An 11,704-nucleotide genomic window follows, 5' to 3' on the forward strand; every position below is an offset into this window, starting at 1 on the left:
GGTTAGGTCCTGCACTGGAAACAAAAATGTCGGTGTGTCAAGTGTTAGCTTTGCTCAAAACAAACAAGGGTAGGACCTAATGGCACGTTAGGAGCTCAGGTTAAAAGCTGCTCCGGTCAACGGAGTTAGAGGGAGATTTGGTGGGTTCGCTGCATACGTCACGCTTGTGTTTTATCTTCAGACGTGCAGCATCGTATTACCCAGATCAATCGGTCTGAAGTGTGAAGGGTGGGCGGCTACAAGCCTTTGGTCTGTCATTAAAGAAAAGTGTGACATGTTCATCACAGGAGGTGTGCGAGGCAAAAGAGCACGGTGAGTCGGACACATTCTGGACCTAGAACTCATAGTCTCCTTTTAATCCAGAGAAATTCACTTTTATTTTAAATGCACAGTATGTAAAGTTTGCTGCGAAATGTCAAAGATGTAGTTATATATACAGGCGTTAACATCAGTCTTTCAGGTGAGCCTGAGTGCTGAGGCCAGCCTCTGTGGTGTGTCTTTAAAGGGTTATCTGGGGACATAATGAGCCCCATCCAGCGCCAGGCTCTAATGGAAACTCTGTGACATCTGAGGGGGGGAAGATATTACAGGTCTAAACTACAGGGGCTGTTTTAACATGCATCAAATGACAGAAAATGATGGTTATCACAAACACCTTTCAGACACTAAATGCAGGTCTGCTGCAGCACTAAAAACCCGTGGCAAGTTGGACACTCAGCATCTAGAAATAAACCGACCAGAGATGTAATTACAACATGAAAAACGCTTCTTTCTCTGGACAAAACAGACGATGGCTCCAACATAGAACAAACTCTCTGGTTCTATTTATAAGGTGTGGACACCTTTCATCACCTCCAACTTCCAGGAAACATAGTGTAATGGATGATAATAATAAATGAGAGCTCAGTATGTAGAAAGAGGAGCAAGTTAAAGGGTAACTCCACCAATTTTACACATTAAAGTGTGTATACAGGTCTTGAGGAGTTTCTTCCTGCATATGTGGAAAAAAGTAGTATAAAGGATTTCGTGGCTTCAGACAAAGCTGCATGTAATCTGATAAAGTCCCTCCAGTGATGTCACTCAGTGGCTAAGTTGCATTGTGGGTAAACAAATTCTGTCTGTAACCATAACTGTAAAAAAGAAAGTGTAAAAAAAGAACAATTAAACTACAAAATTACTCACTTACTAAAGAAAAGTCAAGCAGATGAACTCATTCAACAAAAGATGCACAGAGCCGAGGCTGAGCATCTTTGCAGACGATGTTATCATATGTGTTATTAACACAATATCAATATTTCATTTGTTAATATCAGTTATCGTGACACCCCTAGTGGTCATACTCTGATTAAAGGTGCACTATGTAGTTTTTGGGAATCACATTTTTTTTAAAGCCTTAACAAATTAAATAAATAAACTAAATTTGTTTTCATGACGGAATAAATTGAATAAACAAACTGACCTTAAAGGACAACGCAGTTTCATACTGTTTTATTTTGTTTATATTTGGCGGACCCTGCCACTTCATTGAGATTGTAAATATTAAATTTCTGAGTTTGAAAACTGCATAGTGCCCCTTTAAGACATAACTGTTTGTTGATAGCTTGATATAGTAAAATGCGTCCCTGCTGTTGTTTTCTCTCTATCGCTTCTTCAGTGATCCCAAACCATCACCCATTTATAACACATTAGACGCAGTCAAAACTTGTTTCTGAGAAGCTGTAAAACATTTCAACTAATCTGACTGCTCTGATGGCTGTATCATAAATCTAATCCAGCACATATAGATCTATATAGAGATTAACCCTGACCTTTTAACTTCCAGTTCTCAGTGAACTCCTCCTGATGTGAGTGTCAGTTAAAACTACTCAATATTACACAAAAGGCCTTCATTATTTTTAATCAGCCTTCATCATATAAACAGACAGTAGCTCAGCAGAGTGACAGGTATTAGCCTGTGGCAAACCCATTGAAGCGTTAAATCTTACGATAATACTGTGTTCCTGGCATGCTCCTCTCAACCACCTCTTCTTGAATACCAACTCAATAAGCGTTTGCAGGGGTGTGGCGAGCTCCAGCTGCAGTGCATTGTGGATGTGTTTGTGTTCAGAGAAGGAGCGAGTACATACATGCGAGCAGCACACACGTAATCAAACGGCAGGTTTTGCTAGAAAGACAACATAAGTAGAGAGCATGTGAGATAAAAATGGGCTTTCCTGTTTGGGGACTGGGGAACTGGGCAACTCGGGAAGTGGGACCAACCGAGGACCAGGTGAATGCAGCATATGACGTCGGGGATCAGATCGTGTACAGTTTTATTTTTCTGTTTAATAATGAAAATAGAAGTAGGAGTATTTCATTTCTTGACATTTTTGTGAGTTAATTTTGTTCATTTATTACGCTAACAGCTGGCATGAGCTACAGGAGCTACAAGACTATCACTTCCTGCCAGTACAAAGTGGTATTATGAGACAGGAAGGGCCGGGGCTAGCTGGTTAGTGTGCTAACTTGAGCAGACATCCCTGCAACACGTCACATAGACGTTTTTGACATAGTGTCGAAACTGTTGTCTCTTCACATTTCGTTTATAAGGTTAGGTAATTTGTATTCATTTTTTTCATCCATTAATTAAAACATCTGAGTAGTTCTTCCTCCACTGGATGTTTGTATTTTAAGATGACGCCACTCAACAGGGGAAGTTACACCATGATAACAAATGCATTGCAAAGATGAAATGTTAACAGCTCAGTTTTCACCCTTCAAACAATTAAAACACCTAGCGGTCTTTGTGAATCTTTAACACTTTCTTTTAGAGGTGATATATAGAATTAAAGCATTTTACAAAACCGGAGCTGTTAACTCCATATCCTCGTTCTGTTACAGGTGTAGATGGAACATTTACACACTCGCAGCACGTCTGATATGAGACCAGCACTTGTGGAAACCAGGGCCTTGAGGTAGCCTTGGCATTTCATGGATCTAAAAGACAGATTGAGCTCAGATGGCTCAGGATTTATGATGTGAGGCGAGCAACCTGAGGGACAAGCCAACTCCTCCCTGGTGCTGGCTGCTGCACTGATGGAGAGATTTACAGGCAGGATATTGCAGCTGATTGCTCACAGAACCATGGGAAAAGTTAAACGGACATGGAGCACGCAAATAGCGTATCGCTGCAGCGGGCTTGAAAGCCGAATGGGAGCGCTGGAACTCAAGGCACTTGTTCTGACCTAAAGCTTCAGAGACTCGGGTCAGGAAAGCTCTGCCAGACTGAAAGTGAAGGGTCCATAAATCAAACGTTCAGAGAGCTCCGAGTCCCAGAGTTAAGACCTGTGTTGTGTATATTTGGCAAAAAGCGCTCAAAATCCTGATCGTGACCTCAGAAAAGTATGTATACCGAGGGTGGGTTATGTGGTTTATGGTATTTGCCCACCCTCGCTGCTTCGGCATGCACTGTAAATCTGGAAGAGGTTGAATTTTCAACACAACCCTTATGAAATATGCATTGAACAGGTTTTTAGTGTGTGTTTATCCAATGCTAATGAGCCTGGGTAGCTGTGCAGGGAGAGTTCACGATCGTCAATACTCTGTTTGTGTTGGCTTCATGCAGCTTCCTTATGCTTTGCAACGTGGGATCAGTGTATTATGGTTGCAGTTTGTGTTTTTTTGTGTCAGTTTACATGTTTGTCTCAAAAGGTTGAACTTAATGTAATAATCATCCTCCTCTTTCCTGTTGACATCGGTGTTCAGGAATGTAGGAAGCATCAATGGCGCAGCGTCGATGACTGACTGACCTTAGACTTCCCTCAACCCTGAGCTGAACTCCATTAAGAGCAGCCTGCAGTCTGTAATTTTACCAACAGCCTCTTATCATGTTTGTCTTGTCTCTTCCTCAGGGGGTTGACTGCCTGCCCAGCTTCACTTCATTTCAGCCGGCTTTCCACAGAGAGCCGTCAAACGGATGTGACAGCTGATTGAAAAAACAACTGAAGAAAACTGAAGAATGACTTTTTACATTTTTTAATGGGTGCAGTTCAGAGGCAAGCAGCATGTGTTCAGAGCTTATTCTGATTTATTTAAGTGCTTTGCCTGGAAATGTCAAGAGTTAGTTACTTATTATTACTAAACTTTAACTTCTGAGTTTTTACAGCTCTGAGGCTCCAAGGATCATTTACTGTTCACAGGGAATCACAAAGAATATCAACTATATTCCAGCTCTAGTTAGTTAGTAATGCTGTTTTTTGTGGCATGCTCATCCGTCATGGACTTGTTAGACCCTAAAAAATACTTCCTGTAGTGTTTATTTGTCAGACATGGATATAACTCAGTTCTTCTTAATAAAAGATTTTTGTGAGATCAAAATGAGGTCCAAGTTGGAAGACGGGTGTGGTCCGAGCAAGGGCGCCGAAAGTACCCACTTTACGCCCCTCGACTACATTTGTTTTTAAAAGCACAGTATGTAATTTCTGCCTCCACGGCTTCTCTTAATCAAAACGAAACAAGAGACAGATGCAGCGTTGGTTCATGATGTGACTCAGGAAGAAATGCTTAGACTTCACAGGTGTGTAGCTGAGGTCAAAATAAATGCTGAGTTTGAACATGGGTGTGGTCCTGACGTAGTTTTATGTGTTATAGGCCAGCTTTTGGTCACTCAAGCAATAAAATGTAACTTCCTGGAGAAAGATGATTTATTGTTTTGATTTTCATCCCCGGGTCTTTAAATACTGACGCTTTGGGTTGGTGTCCGATCCGAGCTGCCAACCCAGAGCTCAGTTTTTGACAATCTGGAGTTGAGACTCTCTCAACTGTCTTGATGCTTTATCATCACACTGTACCTGTTATGTAATACTTACTTTCGAAAGCTTTTATTTGTTTGCCGTTTCAAACTTTGGGGTCCCCGCCTCAGCTGGAGGCCCTCGGGACAGTCGCCTCCACCCTCTTATAGGTAAACTGGAGATGATGGGGGTGTTCCCTCTGCCCTCGTCTGACTGACCTTGTCATATTGTGCCTGTGGTGACGGAGGAGGCCTGGGGCTCTGGGACCACACAGCCTTGTCATCTCAGCCCAGATCAAAGGGGACCCTGCTCTGGTCTGACAGGAGTCAAGGCTCCTCGATGAAGCGAGCGTGGAGCTGCAGAGAAGAGCTTGATCGACACTATGGGTGGCAAAAAGGTGGTGAGGAAGCTTCAGAAGCGGCAGCCTTCTTTTCTCAGGGAAACTCTCAAGATATGTGAGTAGCAAAGTGAGACTCATAAGCACTTGTAATCCGGAGAGAGATGAGTGAAATGAAAGAGAAGCGAGAGAAGAAGCACGTCAGGAATGTTGAAACAAAAGCACGGGGAAGGAGAAGCGGTGGAAATGTGGAACGTAACGTGTCTTTAGAGGACCTCCACCCAGACGGAGCTTCGGTTAGAAGTTGTTCTTGGCCACAGCGCTGCTTTCTTGTGACCTCAGAGTACTGCTGACACGTACGCTCCGTCCACTGAACAATAAACACAGTCTGAGAGTAAAGACCAAATAATTAAGACACAAACCTGAAGTAAATGTTATATGAACTCTGCTCACAGCTCTCTTTGTTTCATGCTTTCGAATCAAAGGAGAAGATTACCACAGAGCTCCGCTATTATTAAAAGTGGTTTTATATCACTTGGACGAGATGTTCAAATATAAAATAATTGCACATATGTGCCATTCAGTGATGAATCAAACATATAACTTCTTGACCGGCTCATTATTTTCATGTGCGTGTCTAATTAACCTGCTGTCTGCTGGTTTCAGAAAACTCTCCTCCGTTCCTGCTTAATACAAAAGAATCTTTCCTTGTTTTTCCGTCCTTATTCTATAAATGGCTTCCTCTAGTTGGACTCACAACTCGGGCATCTGATCTGCCGTGCTTTCAAAAGGCCACATCGTAAATTCCTGGACCTTGATATTTTCTCTCATTTCCCACAGGGCCGTAATGATGCAGGGCTCTTTGTTGAAAGCACCTGTTCTCAGCTCGAATAATGGGCTGCGTTTTCATCCAGGATATACTCCCCGAGGGACGCCCAGCCTCCAGGCCTTCCACTCGGGGGTATCTAGTTGCCACCGTTGCCGGTGAATGTTCACCGCAACCTTTTGAACACCAGTTAACATGTGTTGTTTGACTGCGAGGATCTTTTTTATGGAAATGGTCGAATGGCAAAGCTGTGTTGCCTTTTGAAGCTATTGTCTGTATTTATGATAATAAAGCAGCAAGAAATACACAAACTGTGTGTGAATGATTGTCTTTCTGTCTTATTCCAGACTATACTCCAGTAAAGATATCAAAGACGTCTCATATTCAAACTGTGGGGGGACAAAACATGTGGGTAATATTTGAGGACAACGTGAGCAAAATACAATAAAATAAAACTAGACTGGCACAAGGCAGAGCACATACCTCCGCCAAGGCCCAACCCAGAAAGCACAATTGTTAGATACGGATACCAGATACCAGAATGATGGCACTGTTTGCCAGATCTGAGCCACAAGTAGGTCATATCATGGCCACATGTCAGCCAAGAGCAAACCGAACAAACTAGAACTGGGTCCACTTCTCCTCGTACCGCTGTAGTCCTGCGGTCGACTTGGGAACAAGGTCCGTCGAGAGCAACAGCTCGATCCAGGAGGTTGTGGTGGAGACAGGTCTCTGTAAAGATTTGTTTATTGGCCATCCCATGTGTCCATTTCTTTTTCCTGTGAGCGGACATTAGCCAGAAGCAGCCTTAAAACCGAGCTGGATTAGCGTGACTCCCTTCCAGGATCTCCTCCCTGGGGCGGTCCGGCTGGTCAGGCTGGATGTTTTTGAAAGATGCCGTGGACAGTGATCGTCTCAAAGTCCAGTGCTCTAAATCCAAAACCTGTGACTGAAGTATCTTCCTATGACATGAAGTGACTGTTACAACATGAGATGGTTCATCACCACAACGTTTGCTGCACACTTTTCTTTTAAGTGGAAGAGAGTAAACAAACTGAAAATAGACCTGTTAATGAGGTGGTAACGTTGCTTCATACCTTGATACTTGTGAACCATCTGGAAGTTGTGTCATCTCACATGATTGCACAAATACACAACCTCTTTGGAAACTTGAAGTCAGCTTCAGTTCTCCCAGTGCTTCTTCTGTGTGAGTGCTTGTTGACGTCTGTCTGTTAGAGCGAACAGTCGATTGAGAGTCAGTGCTCAAATAAAAGTTATGGTCTGTATACAGAGCGATACACGAAACCTCCTTGTAGGGTAAAAGAACGGCCAAAGAAATGTTAGCATGAGGTCATTTTCTTGAACTGTTACATTGACATGTGTTTGAAAAGCTTTCATTTGTCTGAGTGGATGAATGCTTGTAAAGTGAGCTGATGTGTCACATCTGGATCATCAGGAAACAGATCCTGGCGCTATAATTTCACAAAAAACTATGGAGGTCAGTGCATCTTTACCTGTGATAAAACAGCTAACAGCATTATGGGATTTCTTTGGCTTGTGCAGGACTAGGCAGGACTTGGAAGATCTAAAGCCTGCTTGAGCCCTCCAAACCGCCACGGGGCTGCTTCCACTGGGTCCAGGAGGACAGCTGTGAGCGCCGGATAAGACCTTTTCTACGGGATCAGGTGAAGGAAATCCACTCAGGCTCTACCTTAACAGAAGATCAGATGGTCTCTAGCACGGCTCCTGGGAATTTATAGACATTTTAAATGGCCTTAGCCTGAGTTAAAAAGCTTGAAGGAGGAACTTAAGGAGCAACAGCAGTGTGTTGATCTGTGTCTTGGCTCACCTAATAACCCCGTCATTAGACTGAGGGCTTTGCGTGTGGAAGAAGGCGGTCGGGCCCGATTGTTGTTCTGTTTGTTCTTTCTGGGTTAGAAGGGCGGATGAGATCATCCATCAGTCCACTTTACCCCCTAATAGGCTCAGATCTCTGGCATCTGCAGGCTTCTCCAACAACGACTCCATGTTTTGTTTTGTGTATTTGATCATATGTGCACATTAAGATTGTGATTACACACACGGCGACACGTATCCGCCTGATTCCCACGTTATTCACACGTTTGCAGGTATGCTGAAAAGTTCATTTTGAAAACATGTTGACAGGAGAAGGTGATAAGCACGCGCATGTTGTTAGCAGCTCTAATAAAGCTAATTTTGCGCAGGCAGGTGTGCGAGACACCAAATGTTCCTGTGAGGTGGAGAACGCTTTATTAGAAATGGGACACTGACAACCCAAATAAACAAAAGTTTGGATCGAGTTGCATTCGTCGGCATGATCTGAGACACGTCTGAAAAAATCAGTGTGTGTCCTGAAGCGTCTGGGTTTCATGTATAAAGGCTGTTTATGTCATCTGTTTAGGCTGCGGAGGAGCAGCGCGTTGACACGGTTCAGTTGGTGTAATCGTGTTGAGGATGTGTAGAAGTCAAGCACTTCCTTTAGTGTGTCCGGTTTACTTCAGCCGAGTCCTTTGAGATGACACAGAGGGCACGTGTGTGTGTGTGTGTGTGTGTGTGTGTGTTTGTGTGTGTGTATGAGGTATTGTCTCCACGCATCATGAAGCATAACAGATGGAACGAATCAGGACACGCAGTTTTTTACGGAAGTCTGGAAAAAGTGTGTCGTATGTGTTTGTGTGTGTCTGTGCGTGTGTATGTGTTTGTGCGTGTGTGTGTGTGTGTGTGTGTGTGTGTTGGCCTCCCTCAGGTGTCTTTAAGTCTCATCCTTCCATGACTCTGCTCCACTTTGAAGTCTGTCAATCCCAAAAATAACACTCATTTATTACAGCGAGAACACAAATCATGAAGACTAAATCTAAAATAAATGATGACTTTAACTTTGATTTATCAATAATTAGTAACAACAGATAAAATATCTATATATAATATTGGATTAATTCGCTGTTTTCATCAAAAAAAGCTCTGATTAGCCCGCTGTGTCCTTCTTGACAGTATTGTAAAGTCATACTTCAGTAAAAGGAAAGATATCTTGTTAAAATATTATTGTGGTCAGAGTCAAACTCACTCATATCAAAAAATACTTGAGCAAAAGCCTTTGAGTATCTTAAAATGAATTTGCTTAACATGAACGACTGGCATCCAGCACAACAGAACAACAGACTTAAGTATAAAAAACACAAGTTAAAGTAAATCATACAGTTTTTGTATCAATCTCCTCAAATGACTTGAGTAAAAAATGAACAGCAATCACATTGACCAACAGTAGTTTCCACATTTCTTAAAAAAATGGACTTAAATATTGCTGCAGTAATCAAATCTGACAATTTCACTTCCTCTTATAGATGATTACAGAGCGGAGGGTCAGCAAATATTTAAAAAGCTTTATTACTCATTCTGTTCTGACGCTAACTGTTCAACATCTGTAGAGTATTTTGAGGGCGCAGGCTTGATTTTGTGTTTCTTTTCACACGTATGTACAGAGATAAGAGGGAAGCGGTCCACGCAGAGATTTATATATAAAGATTCATATATATGTGAGCGTCTGCAGACATACAGAGATTTAGCATTCAGCAGCAGCAGCAGCATGTTTCAGATTTCCACAGCCAGTGATGAAATGTATCACCAGTATCTGACCTCTTTAGGCTCTGATCAGGTGAGTAAATAATCCTGTAATGGTAAAAAAAAAGCTGCAGTGTTTGCTGACCTGGAGGGAATAACAGGATTTGTTTCTAAGTATTTTCCCAAAAGACTGGATTGTTTTGCATATTTTTAGTTTGAATCAGACATCCAAAGTCCTGCAGGCAGGCGCAACACGTCCAGAGATAATATTATTGCATCTATTAGGGAGACATTACTTTTTCATAAAATTACTCAACTGCATGAGAGCACCGCAGGGTGCTCACACTTGGCGAGTACGGACTGAACTTGTGAGAAAAACTTTAGTTGTGACTAATACTTTGTCCTAAAAGGGTCCAAGTGAGCCGAATATGTTGAAACTCTTTCGAAACAGACGTGTTATGATTACCTAACAGTTGTATTTAGCGATAGTTTGTCTGACTTGACCGTCTGTAAAAGATCTGACGGCCTGAAAACGTCTGCGTCCTCACAGGGAAAGAGTTGTCTCAGGACTTGGGTGTAAATATAAAGTTAAAACTCCAACAACACTTGAACTCAACAGTTCAACTTCCACCCAGAGAGTCCACAAAGCAAAGACAAACACCGTCTGCACACAGAGCGGCGAGGGCAAACTGTGACGGCGGAGCTGCAAACCAAAACCCCTCGACGCACACGTTTCTCTCAGACAGGTTATCTGCTGCTCATGCACTGTGGAAATGCAACTATTAGGATTAGAAAACACACACACACACACACAGGGACACACACACACACACAAATATCATATATAGCAGTGTCTGAGAGATGAGATAAGGGGCTTAGATGAAGGGGGCAGGGTTGTCTCTGGTGAAACTCTGACTGACATGGCAGCTCTGGGGTAATCCTGCTAATCCTCTGCTAGCTCAGAGGTGCAGTGGGACCGGAGGCCTTTGACCCTCCATCAAGAGAAGGTGGCAACACACACACACACACACACACACGGACCAAACTTTTGTTGCCTTTCACGCTCACACATCTTCTTCATCATGACTGAAACTTCCAGCGAACACACCACCACACCCCTGCAGAGCGAATGATTAACTTTTACGGGGCTCCCTAAAATACTCTGATAACATTTTGTTTATGTAGCACGGACACAGTCACAATGTTTGGGATGATTACAAAGGCAATTAGGGAGGATTATGAGCCCAATTAACTCGGAGGCACTGGACCGATTCCTCCTACAACAGCAGGAAATGTGTGAGGCTGTTAAAGGTAACAGCTGATCCGTGACACATACTTTCTGTCACGCCACACTTTGTTTGTGACCTTTGTGTAGAAAATCAAATCACAGCAGTAAAAGTTGTAAACATGTAAATAAGTGTCAAATCTGAGCATGCTGGGATACTTTAGTGTTATACTGTCAAGAGCGTGTAGAGCTCTATTCTCTGAAGAAGAAGAGTTTTATTAATAAGAATAAAAAAAGATCTGATGTTTATGCATCATAACTGAGCATCATTTTGACATTTTTGACATTTAAAAGGCTGAAATCTGTTCAGGATGGAGGCTTCGTTCAGCTCCACTGGCAGCCAGCCGCCCTCCAGTGTCTCTGAGACTCCATCAAACACACACACACACAGAAAGAACAAGACCGGAAGCGTCACAACCTTCAAAATAAAAGTAGTCCAATGTTCAATTGAGGGAAAAAAGCTAATAAAAGTTGTTGTTGTTACCCTGATTTTATTGTTGGAGCACATATTTGAACTTATGGTACAATAGTAGTTATGTTCAGTTAATGTTGAGATAATTAATATTATTCCTAAATGAATTACCAATTAATTAATAATTGCTATATAAGTACTATATTTTATTTCCTTATAATTTTCTACCTCTTAATAAGGTTGAAAGCCTTAAGAGCTGCAACCATTAATTGATTAATCAATTAGCTGTCAACTATTAATTTAATCGCCAATTATTTTGATATAAATTTGATAAATTTGCTATTATAACCATATTGTATCACTAGTTTTTCTTTGTCTACTTCTTAATAAGTGTAATTGACATTAGAGCTGCAACAATTATTTGATTGATTGTTTAGTTTTCAGCTGTTAAATTAATCGCCAACTATTTTTATTATCGATTTATCAGTTTGAGTAA

The sequence above is a fragment of the Pagrus major genome, chromosome 23 (assembly GCF_040436345.1).
Source record: "Pagrus major chromosome 23, Pma_NU_1.0".
Lineage (NCBI taxonomy): Eukaryota > Metazoa > Chordata > Actinopteri > Spariformes > Sparidae > Pagrus > Pagrus major.